General features: G+C 36.3%; 1 protein-coding gene across 18 annotated transcripts in view; it reads left to right on the top strand.

The window, feature by feature from the left end:
* TENM1 (teneurin transmembrane protein 1) overlaps positions 1 to 12,923 on the top strand; it is an 873,984-nt gene that overhangs the window by 212,054 nt on the left and 649,007 nt on the right. For 15 of the 18 annotated variants that reach the window (XM_072929129.1, XM_072929141.1, XM_072929139.1 and 12 more), the window contains one exon: positions 2,174 to 2,261. The exons of the other annotated variants lie outside the window; for them this stretch is intronic. The gene's annotated coding sequence lies outside the window, so the exon portion shown is untranslated. The remainder of the gene's footprint in view (positions 1 to 2,173; positions 2,262 to 12,923) is intronic. 18 annotated transcript variants of the gene reach the window in all.

Below are 12,923 nucleotides of genomic sequence, written 5' to 3'. Positions count from 1 at the left end.
TGGAAGGGATTCTGCCCCTCTGCCCAGCTCTGGTGAGACCCCACCTGCAGTGTTGCATCCAGCTCTGGGGACCCCAGCACACAAAGGACACAGAGGAGGGTGACGAAATATCAGAGGGCTGGAGCACCTCTCTGGTGAGGAAAGGCTGGGAGAGTTGGGGCTGCTTAGCCTGGAGAGGAGAAGGCCCTGGGGAAATCTTGTTGTGGTCCTTCAGTATTCAAATGGGGCTCATAATAAAGATAGAGCACATACTGTGCAAGGACAAGATAATGCTTTTCAACTATGCAAGGACAAGGTACTGCTTTTAAACTAAAAGAGGGTAGATTCAGACTGGGTATTAGGAAGAATTTTTTTACAAAAAGGGTTTTACAAGAACCTTGGACAGGTTGCCCAGAGGGGTGATAGATGCACGCCACACCCCCTGGAACATTCAAGGCCAGGTTGGATGAGGCCCTGAGCAATGTGATCTAGTTGAAGATGTCCCTGCTCATGGCAGGGTTGTTGGAATAAATGACCTTTAAAAGCCTCTTCTGACCAAAATCATTCTATGATTTTTGGCCACCTCTGTCCTAGCTGTTTTTAAGAAGTGATGCTGATGTATTTACTGGGCTGGGGAAAAAGCAATTTTAATTCCATATTTTGTGGACCTGTTAGCACCTGTAATGGAAGCAAGACCACAAGAACTACACAAACAGAAGTCAGGTTTAGGTCACTAATAGCAAATGTGGTGCAAGAGTCATTCAGCTTTTATTTTGTTTTAATAATATCTGGTATTGTTTAAAGGTTTGCCCTACAGACTCAGTAGGGAACAGTTTTGATTCAAGACCTGCATCTTTTTTTATATTGCTTTATGCAAGTGTATGCAGGAGCAGCCACACAAACGTTATTTCTGTGAATAATATTTTTTATTTTTAAATAGCCAGAAAACAAGTATCTCTTGGTAAAATAAGCAGGCAATACTTTTGTCTTTGTGGGACTGATTGAAGTTAAGGAAGAGAAAAGACAATTAAAACACCTGATGTTTTCTAGTTGTTACCAGAACTTAGTGAAAGCCTTGATATTTTTTTGCCTACCAAATAAGCTCATCTAACTTATGATTAATTAAATAGATACTTTTCATCTTCTGCTTATTGAATTTATTTTCCCTACATATCACTAGGGATGCTTTCTGATGTAGATGAACCCATATTATATTTTTTCACCAAAATGGGCAACTGAAATAAAGTAATGCATTCAGAATGCTTATCTGTTTGGTTTTTTCCTGATCCTGAGTATGCTGGTTGTTGCATGAAATAATAAACATTCTATCTGCTTGAAATCAGTGCCAGCTTTAACACAATAATTCTTTGCAATGTTTTGCAACTGTTCTGAATATATTTATTTTTCACAGTATGAAAAATATTCTAATGCATATGAAAAATTAAAAAAATGCAATAGTGCAAGTGGAAACAAAGCTTCATTTTTTCCTATGTAGAAGAGAATTTCAAAGTAGCGTTATTCACAGTTCCCCAGACAAGCAATATGTGTTAATAACAACCTTTATTCATTTTTCAATATCTTGCTGCCTGGTTAATCTGTCTTATATAAACACATTCGTGCAAAAGAATCTCTTTTCAGACAATATCTTGACCTTCAAAAATTGTGCAAACTGATGACTCTTCAGCCCAATTCCAAACCTAGTAATTAATGGACACAGTCTGTGTTGTCATGAAGCAGAGAAGGGGACTTTGATGTTGCAGCTGTCCTGGTGCAAATCACATGGAGTTCTAGTAGATTTAGCCTGGCAGAACACAGAACTGATTATTTTTCTTCTCGATATTTTCTTAATTAAAAAAAATCTGCTATAGAATTTTTCTTTAGAGTGTATCTTGCTTTTACACATTGTTTCTCTGTTATTCCTAAATATTTGCTATATTTAGTGTTAGTAAAAGCAAGTATTTTTAATGTGTAGGGCTATCCAGGAGTGGAGGCTACTGCAGAATATGCAGGGTCACAAATATCATTAATTCTTTGATTAAGCAATATGCTGAGGTCATTGTATTAAAACAGTGACTTGCATTTACTTTAAAATGATTGTTTTGAACACATATACTATATTTTACAGCTGTGTTACAAGTCAAATTTATTTTTCAGATTTGAATAAAATTGTCTTCATCTGTCATTTTTGTTACAGCAGCCACAGTCTTCAGCTGAGCTTCAGGAGCTGGAGAGAGGCTTCATTGAGTCTTCACAAAGGGAAGAATTTTCAAATTAATAATTAGGTGAGTTTAAAAAAAGCAACTGCAGCAAGATTTTGCTACGAATTGCCTGGTCTCAGGTGCGATATCACATTAAAATCTGGGAAAAATGTAGGCATAAAAAGTCAGTGAATTATTAGACCTAAGAATTTAATTAATAGTTTGTTCCTTATAGACTGATTTGTACAGAACTCACATTTTTCAAAGTTACTTCCAAATAAGATTTAATATGCAGATTATGTATATGCATACAAGTCATTGTGAGCAAAGACTACTTACTCAAAATCTGTGTGAGAAAACTGGTTTGGTTTCATAGGTCAACAAGTAAGTTTTTCTACACCAAAGGAATTACTTCATTCAGAACCAAGTTTAAAATATCAGCAAAATAATTAACTAAAGATTCACTTTCCAGGCATACTTTTTTTTTCCTTTATTTTTTCATTATTTTTACCAATGCTGTAGAAATCCTGTTAACTGACTTCTGAGCTGGAAATGTATTACAAATTAAGCTGGGCAGTGTGAAGACAAACTGATAATTAGATTCAGGATTTTAGCTGAACATTCAAAGAAGCATTTATTTGCTTATAGTGTTTGGAAGTATTCTCAAGCTTCATTGCTGATAAAGCATACATATTTCGGTTTAATTCTAAATTCCAAAGAGGGCAGGTGCCATAAAAGGATTGGGTTTTGAGCTAGTGTCAGTTCCACAGCTGATCTTTGTTCCAGCCATTTTAGTAACAGCATATGGATATCGAGCTTTGCCCATTGCTCCTTGGGAGAGAATTCTTCACAAGTTAAGTGCTGCTCTCTCCTTTCTGTCAGCACACCTCTGCAATCTATTTCAGACTGGGACAGCCCTCTGTCATGAGAAGTATAGTTTGTGCTGGGTGAATGGACTGATGTTTCTGCTTTACAAGGAAAAAAAAAAACCATACTGAATATATATATATATATATTACTTTCTCTGGAAAGGTCATTGATGCCTCAGAATGCAGCTGGAAGTCTCTGTAAATTGACTTAATGGTGCTGACAAAATTTCAGATTGTTTTCCAGTTCCAAGAGTTTATCCTTAAAATGAATATTTGCAGTCCTTTTCATACCTGGTTTGTGGGGGGGAAACAAGTGTTTGATTTTAGTTAATTTTGGTTTAGAATAAATAAAATTTTACTGGGGAAAAAAGAGCAGCAAAATTAAAGAAGACATAATGAAATAAAACTAATGCTGCAAAAAAAAAAGTGGGTTTTTTTTTCCTCTAGATTTTATTTTGGAAGTGAAGGAATTTTCTTCAGGGGACAATTGAGTATGACCATAATTCCTGTCAATTCTGTAACTTCTTCTAGAGTATAGGATTACAATAACAGATCTCAGGTTACAGGGAGTACTTAATTCAATTAAAAAAGTAAAATTATGGTAAGATTGCAGTAAGGTAAGAGTCTGCTCCATATGGATTTCAGTTTGTTTTCTCTGCACAGTTCATCTTTACCTCCTTTAGCTTCTTTTTTTACACTGTCTTTGCTTCAAGTGCATTTACAGGGGTGGATTTAGGCTTGATAGAGTGACAGAATAAAAGGGCATCTCATTCACTGGCTGATTGGTAGTGCCTGAAGCCATATATAATTTCACATAGTTTATATGAAACTGTGGCTGCCTTGGCCCATGCAATTGAAACCAAACCTGTGCTGTAGTATAGTTTGATTTAGATGTTGTTTTTTCCTGTTTCAAATGTGTGTTAATGATGGTAGAGCACACTGCACATGCCTGAGTGGGGCATCAGTAACAAAAAAATATATATTGTCATTGTGTCAGAACCAATTCTAGATAATGTTACTTGCATCACTGCTTAATATTCTCTGTCCTCTTAATCAGTAATGTTGGCAAATATTAGCTCATTTTAGTCTTTTCTTGTACTCATTCTTTTCACATAACAAGAAGATGGCTTTTCAATGGGAAATTAATTTTCTTAACCTTGGTTCCCAAAGCATCCTGAAAAGTGGAAGTTCTGAGAAAGGCATCAGCCCAGCACTGCTGATGGAGATGCTTTGTCCTGTCTGGCAGCACTTGACATGGCAGAACCTTTCAGGATGTTCATGACTTTCTCAATGCAGTCATTCACAGCAGCAGAAAGACAGACAAGTGTGTGTGTGTACATCAGTTTTAGAGGACTAAGGACAGAATTTCCAAGGTGTGAAAGAGTAAAGCAAGTGCTTTGGTGCTGACAACATGGCATGCAAACTTTATCCTGTTGTCTTGGCAAGCACCAGTTTAACTGTGGCCTTTCCTGTTCTCCTTTCCTTGCCAAATGTCCACTTTTTGTTGAGCTACATGCCAATGTGCTAAGCTCCATCAGGCAAAAGATTGTGTGTTTGCATAGAATGTGTCAACAGGAAGGATGAATTCTAAAGAGCAATAAAGCCTTCCCAGTTGTCACCATGAAAATCAAGGGCAAGCATAAACAGAGGAGCTGGAACACAGCCTGATAGAAAAGAAGGTAAGACTTGAAGGCAGCATTGAACACAGAGGTGATAAATATGACAGCTGCTGTGCTCCTAAGGCTGGGATGATGTATAAAATCAGTATGATTCAATGGAGAAGTATATCTATTGATAGGTTTATCAAGCAATATTTTTATGTGCAGTGCTATTTAAATAGTCTACTTGTCCTTTGCAATAAAACCAATAGATGTGAAGAAGCTGGACTCTATTTTACAAAATTTCATATGAGTAACCTAGGCTCAAGCACGTTGTCCTGTTATCTTCCTCATAAATGGTATCTAGGCTTGTAGTTTATGAGCATATTGGAAACAGTAAAACCAAGAAGAATCAATCACAGTGCTGTTTGCTGTGATCAATAGAAGACCTCTGTGACAATAAGCTGGGAAATGGCTTTTCAGGACAGCTTATTTGTCTAAAGGTAAAATACTTCTCTACCCATGGCTCTGCTACCTATAGAAAATTTAATTCAACCCTTTTTTTCCTATAGAGAGCAGGCTGTTGCAGCCCTCTGATGTGATGGAATGCCCACACTGTGCAGGTGTCAGTCTGCAGGACAGGCAGAGTATTTGCCTTATTCAGTGGATAGAGTGAATATTTAGTGAATAGTTACTGAGATCCCAGTTCTGACCAAGCCCTTCGGCTGCAGCTCTTCTGTCTGTTTATTCTAAGCACTGAATGCTAAAGTAACAACATTATAAAACCATCAGAAGCCTCCCCAAACAGGCAAATAAATAATTCCACTAATATATTTTAAATCTGTTTAAAAAATAGAACCAGCTATTTTAGTGTTGCTTTGGGGTCTACATGAGACCCAGTAGTAATGTTTGAAGAGGGACATACACAAACCATGTGTCTTTGTGAGACATACACTGATTTTAATATCAGGACAAACCTGTCAGATTTGCAAAATTCCACCTTACACTTCAGGCCAATCTATGGAACATCTGGTTTATCAACAGATGCACTTTTGCCAGTAGGTTTATACCATAGTATTCAAGAGACTGGCAAGTTTGGGCAACTGCAGAATAAAAATAATTACTATCATTATAACAGCAGAGATATTTCAAGAAAAGTATTTTTTTAAATTTTTCCTAAGAAACAGCTGCACCTGGAGCTTTACTTTACAAATAAAAGTTTCTCTTTATTTTCAAGCAGTTTTCAATTTTTTGTATCATTGTGTGTTTTTAATTAACTGTCTGAATTGTGATTATTTTTCCTGAAGTTTGAGCAGTGAAGGTCAAATATAATCATAATGATGACTTTGCTCACTCAAAAGCGGTTTATAAGAGAGAAATAGTTCTTTTTATTTATCTAGTAAAGCAAAACTGATTGACTTATTTATGCCTTAAGCAAAAGTTATTCATTCCTTTTCACATTTTTAGTGAGTGCTTTAGTTATTAGGAAGAAAATAACAAGATTAGGACCATGTTAAATTGTTACATCAAGGACTAGCAAACAGTCCTTAAAACCAAAATTCTATTGTAGACCTCTTCCAAATCCCAATTTAATTTGACTTTTTTCTTCAGCAGGAAGATTTCATTTGCCAAAAACGCCTGAATTACTAAGCATAAGAACTCCCACTGATGCCTTAAGTTTTAACTTTCATATTTTTTAGATTCTGTACTGCTTTTAGTGTGTGATTCTGAACTTCATATGAGGTGTTAGTAATTCTCCTCACAGTTCAGTCAGACAAAACTGAGAACCAGCCTTTCCCAGCCTGAGAACCAAGGACACTGGTGCAGCTTTAGGTCTAAAAATATAAACAGCAGTGAATTGAGGAGAGCAAACTGGGAGGATGGGAGTGCATAACCTGGAGCTGTAATTGGACAATTAACCCCAATATGGAAATGGCCCAAAACATGAAAGTGTGAAAAGTTGTGACCCATTGTCCATCTTGGGTGCAGCCTCAGCCAGACTTTTGCACTGCCCAAGGTGTTTCCTTTGAAGGCCTTTTTAATAAATCCCTACTTTATTCTTCCAGCACTGTCCAGCCTCTGTTCTAGGAACCTCTCAAGGCATCACCACACCATTGTCTTTAGTACTTTGTGAATTTTGCCTTTCAGTGCATTTGTTTCCTTAGAAAAATTATGCTTTAGGAAACATTGTTATAGATGCATCTAATGACAACTTTGTAAACAGCAAGTTCATTAATTTCTAGTACACAGAATAGATTTTTTAAAATTAGGTGGTACAGACTTACACAGGACAGAAATTACATTATTTTTCCTGTACTTTGTGAAAGCTGGACTTAAATGTACCAGTTTTTTTTAGGATTGTCTCCCAGAAGTTGAGCAGAAAATGTTCTAATATTGATCACATTTTCTTCTTTTACCTTAATTGTTCTGAAAAAATGCTGTCACTGAGCAGCTCTTCTAGAACTCCTTCATTGTTCACTTACTGAGTGAGGTAGGACTTTAATATAAGGTTGATGAAAACAGTAATTTGTAATAAATAAGCAACATAGCTTTATCCCATGTATGGAGGGGAATATGTTCTAGATAACACCACGAGAAATCACTATTCAGTGATTTCATGCAACATATGTAGGCGTAGATAAGAGACACACTTTCTTTAACACTAGCATATTATGACAAGTTAATTTCCTGCTGAGTATGAATAATTTTACTGTGAAATAATTTATCACTAATGTTAATTCAAATGTTCCCAAATCAGCTGGTTGCATTATTTAAATCCCACAGATTTTTACTTTTGTAAGTCAAAGTACTTTTATGAATATCATATTCTTTTAGAATAAGTGCCATGTTCCCTACTTTGGAAAATAAAATAGTTAAAGTCAAAATAATTCTTTATTTTCAATTTTACTGGGAAATTTTAAAATATACACTCCTTCTGTCAGTAACTGTGTAATCAAGAGTCAGAAGATTGCGAAGTGAATCCAAAGCTCCCATTTCCTTAAAAATAATTGTCTGCCCCCAATCTAGAATCAGAGGTTAAAAAAAGAAAACCAAAAAACCAACCACGAGAATAAAAAGCCAAAACCAACAAAACATCAGAAACTTGTATCTCATGTATTGTTTTGGCTGTATCATACTATAATACTCACTGCATTGAGATTTTCAGCTTTAATTGTCCTTAAGGAGCATTATGGAATCTAATCAATTATAATTTGGAGAATAATTTAAATACCACAGTGATGAGCACTCTAGAAAAACCCACAACAAAATCAATTATGACACCTTCAGCTCCCAATTTGAATTTTGTACAGTAAATATCAGAGTGTGCATCCTCTCATTACCCTGCTAGTGCCTGTGTTTGTTAAACCACAGAGCTTCATCCATAAATAAATGAGGGCAGGGTTAATGCCAGTAAAGGAATGCTGATTCTGTCTGCTCTAATCTTTTACCTGCACTCAGTTTTTTGTTTCAGATATCAGGGGAAAACACAAATTAATGCCATTGAAGGCAACAGAGCACCAGAAAGGTAGAGTACGTTCCTGAATAAATTATAACGAGGATTTGAATGTAAAATTTAAGCTCCTGTTAGCAATGCAATAAATTCTTCCTACACTGCAAAATTCTGGCATAACCATCTGTTTTCAAACTGTTTGGAATCCTCATCTAATGCTAAATGAGTTGATATGAGAGCAGTGTCCATTTCCTTCCTTACCTGTATTTGTAACCCCAGAACAGTTCTCCCACTGCCATGCATTTCTAACCTGTTGATCCTCTGAGTGTGTGGGTTTGGCTGCATTTTGAGCCTTGTATGAGAAGACATTCTCAGGAGGAGGAATGTTAATGGACTTAGTTGGAGCTCCTTCCAGCAGCTGCTCACTTTGATCTTTAAAGTGAATCAGCTCAGCTCAGAGATGATCAGCGAGCAAGGCTTAGGGAGGTTTGACTGATCTAAGCTCAGCCTGCATGGTAATGAGCTCCTTGTTGGGATTACCTGGGACTTTGTGCTGCTTACAAAGTTAAGGAAGCTTTAAGCATCTCAGGTGTTTGTGCTTAGCTCCCAGTTATTTTTTTGCTATTTCTTTGAAGGTGCTGGTCTTTAAACATCACAATTTCATTGCCTATTCCCCTACTGTTCCCACAGGCTTGTTGTTGGTGCGTGCGCTGGGTAGCCAGAGGCATTTAGCTGTTAAATATTTGAATTTCAGCTCATTTCTCATTATATATTCCATTACTTTTATGTTATCCCTAGCATGACTTTGATGTAAAATTTGGGATGTTTTTGTTCAGGACTTCTAGTATATCAGTTATTGAACATGCTGTTGTAAAATCAGTGTAGGGAAGTGAGAAATGTTACTAAGAACAATTGAATAGCTATTGCCTGGAGCCTAAAGTAAAAAATCTAAATGGTCGATGATATGATGGACAGAATGAATTCAAATTCATAGACTGTGCAGGGGAGATTTTGCCTGTTATGGACTGGGTTGAATGTTTTTGGCCCCTTTTAAAAGATAATGTGAGACAAAAGTTGAAGAATTTTATCAAGCGCTTTTTAGCAAACTATAGCATTTAAATGCCACAACTAATTTTTCAGAGGTTGTGGATTTTTTTTTTAATATTTTAGTTTTCTAATCATGCAATGGGAGATGAGGAGAAATATATAACTCAATATTTACTGAGTTACATTCGCCCATTGCCCAAAATGTTCAACTTCAGTTGTTATTTTTGGATCCTCAGTACCAACTGCTGTGAAGTTGTCTTAGCTGATCAGCACACAGATGGATGATCAAAGTTGTCCTGCATTTCTGTTTATCATAGCATAATCTTTTTCAGTAAAGAGAACAGGCTGTTTAAGATATAGCTGGATAGTTGACCAAATTCTCAATATTAGGATAAGCAAACCTAAACCCATTAAGTGCAATTATGTGATTTTGTTTTGAATTTGAAAAAAAAACCACACAAAAACCAATCAAACAAAAAACCCCAAAAACCTAAACCCCCTGACTCTGTTAACTGTTTTACAGATTTTAGTTCTAGGTCACAGACAACAGTTCAAAACAGTGCTCTGAAAACTAAAATGCATTTGATAGGATTTTAAAAGCCTTATACAGAACATGCAGGTCAATCTTCAAGTTCAAATATGTTTTTGTTTTGTAAGACTGTAGCTTTTGTTTTCTCTTCGTAGAATTGCAACGTAGATAAATGTTTTGGGTATATCTCATGAAAAAAGAAAGAAAAAACCTATACCATTTTGGAACATCCAATTTGCTAGGGATTGTAATTAAAAACTCTTGAATTCATTACAGTTATTAGCATAGGTGAACTGAGAGGCAACGTTCCTATTTTTTCCACTATTTTTTTTACAATATGCTTTTATAGCATTTTTCTTGCAGCTAAAACCAGCTGTAAGACTGGAGGATAAATCATTCTGAATGAAGGAAAAAACACCTTTTATTATAATGTATAGAATAAAATCTCTGTTCTAACTCTCACTGAAGTTCTCCTATATATCCAAGGAGATTGCATTGCTCAATTTACAGAACACTAAACCAGCATTTGAGTTCATGTACAGCTTGCTCTGCCATTTTTTCCTGCTCTGGAGAACAGATGATTAATATTTATTTCCCTTATAAAGTACTTTTGAAATCACAAATAACTGTGAAGTTATTAATATGCTGATTATTATTTCCTCCTCATTTGAAATTCTTTTTGTCACCAGAATGAAAATCTGTTCTCCAAAAAGAAAATGTTTGTTTCTAGAAGTCTTTTAAAACCCAAAGCTAAGGAGAATTGCTGAAGATAGACTGCTTGGTTAGCACACCCTGAATTAGTCCTGCTGAGAGAGGATTTGGAAATGGTTATCCTTGGGATTCTGGCCCTGCAGTGCTTTATGGGACATGGAGCCTGCTCTGGCTACTGGCAGCCTGCCCATGGAAATACCCACAACAGGTCAGAGTAAGGTCCCTCTGCTTTGGGAGCCCAGCTCAGACGTGGGTGTAGATGAATGCAGGTGAGAAGGTGACACTTTGTGGTAATTCTGTGGATATTTCATGGCATCTCAGGAAAAAGGACTTACTTGAGTCCAGGGTAGGCTTTTTGGTCTTAAGAAGATGGTGAGATTTTTGTTTTAATAGTATTTTCCAAAGTTTGTGAATTCATGCCTGTTTATAGCATTCATTCTATATCTTGTGTCAGGGAGTTCCACAGTCCATCTTTGCATTACCTGAAGTGGTGCCTGCCTGGTTTTGATTTGAACCTTCACCTGTGAATCTGTATTTCAGGGTTTCTCATTATTGCAATGGAAGGGGCAGCTAACCAATTCCTTCACCTTTTTCATGCCTGTCATTGATGTTTTTCTAGTTTGCGAGTGCTAGGCTAAATATCTTCTTTCTGTGGAAGTTACTTGGTTACCTTTAATAATTTTTGTCAAGTTCTATTTCAAATTCTGCTGAAATGCTTTTTCTCAGATGAAAGGACCACATAACAATCATTATGTGGACACAATGCAAACTTTACACAGTATCCTTACACTTTGAGGTTTCCCTATGATTATAAATCTGAAGCCACTGAACTGCTATATTCCTAATGCTGTGATTTTAACCTACGATCTGTTGCCTCTGGCAGTAGCTGTCTCAGAATCAATTCCTGAGTACATAAAGTTATAACTGTTTGGGGGGTTTTTTTGGTGTGGGGTTTTGGGGTTTTGTTTTGTTTGCTTTTTTTTTCTTTTTTGCCAAGTTCATCACTTTACATTTGTTTGGTTCCAATGTCATCTGCCATTTTATCCTCAATCAGTCAGTGCCAAGGAGTCTTTCTGCAACTTTTCTTTTTTTTTTCAGTCCACTATTGGTTTTCTTCCCCTGAAAAACTTGTTTTCAGTAGCAAACTCAATCTCTTTTTCATTCTCTTTTCCTGATCATTCCTGAATGTGAGCAGCTGAGACCTTAGCAAGGATCCCTGTGGGATTCCACTTGTACCTTCTTTTCACTGAGAAAATGGACTATTCATTGCAACTCTTTCTTCCTGATCTTTTATTTAGTTATCCCTGTGAGGACTTCCCTCTTATCCTATGTCAGCTTAATTTAAGGGCCTTTGGTGATTGGAGCTAGTTGAATACTTCATGGAAACCAGAGCTGGCTGTGTCAACCATCTCTTTCCTCTGTACTCACTCAGTTTATTTAGCTTATTTTCAGTGATTTTTTTTCTTAGAAAATTCTAGTGGACTGTTTAAAAAATAAGAAAAAAAAGTCCTGTTGATTCTATTTTAAAGTAAGGTCACTAGTTGATAAAGTGGGCAGACCAACAGCCTATTTCAGTACAACTTTCTTAGTTTCTCTTGAAAAAAAAAAAGTTATTTACATTCTCTACATGAAAGTTATTTTTTATTCAGGAGACATGCTACCTGTGCTTGATATTGTTTTGATAATCATCTTCTAACAACCAACTGTTTATAGGACTTGCTGGGGATAATGAGGTAGATGAGAGTATTTTGTGCATTCAGCCACATGTGACTCTTGTAACACTTCAGTACTGATGGTACCACCTCAGTATTCAGTCAAATTCTGTCAGTTTACACTGTTTGGAAGCAGAGAAAAATGTACATTTTTGGTTTTGGCACATAACCTCCAACTGTTTGTAGCCACATACCAAAGAAGAAATTGACCTGTGCTATTTGTAATACAGATCAAATCCTAATACTTTGGAGATCAGGGGATTAAAGAGTGAAGTGACATTTTATAAATTGCAGTTTAACCACTTGCCATTTCAATGTACAAGAAACTGTTATTTGAAATCTTTTAAAAGTGTTCTTAAGACAAAGTTGTGGTTTGTAGAGCAACTGGATTTGCCACTACACTTTCTGATAACTTCTGAAGTAGTAGAACTTGCTACACTTTACACTCTAGTGTTCAAAGCACATGTCACAAGTAAGTCCCATCTTCAGAAACTCTGAGTCATTATGCCTTGGAAAAACGTGGGGACTTATTGCTAAGACACCTAAAAACCGTAAGATCCTTCTTCTCATATTTATTTTAAGGATGAAGGACCAAAAGGCTGGTATTTTGAAAAAGATAAAAAAGTGCAGTCTGCCTCTGCATGTGTACAGAGAATAATCTGTGTTGGTAATTTGGTGAGGCTCAGAAGGAAATGCAGCAGGTCTGGCTGTGCTTTGTTTGTGGAACTCTTTTAACAAGCGACAACACAGATGAGCATCATTGCAGGCTGGAAAGGGAATTTTTTGATCCTATGTGAAATTTACTGTTTTGCTCAGGGTTTCTTCTACC

Source organism: Taeniopygia guttata, chromosome 4A (genome assembly GCF_048771995.1).
Source record: "Taeniopygia guttata chromosome 4A, bTaeGut7.mat, whole genome shotgun sequence".
Taxonomy (NCBI): Eukaryota; Metazoa; Chordata; class Aves; order Passeriformes; family Estrildidae; genus Taeniopygia; species Taeniopygia guttata.
Note: the sequence above shows the minus strand (reverse complement) of the source record. Positions and strands in the feature narration are given on the sequence as shown.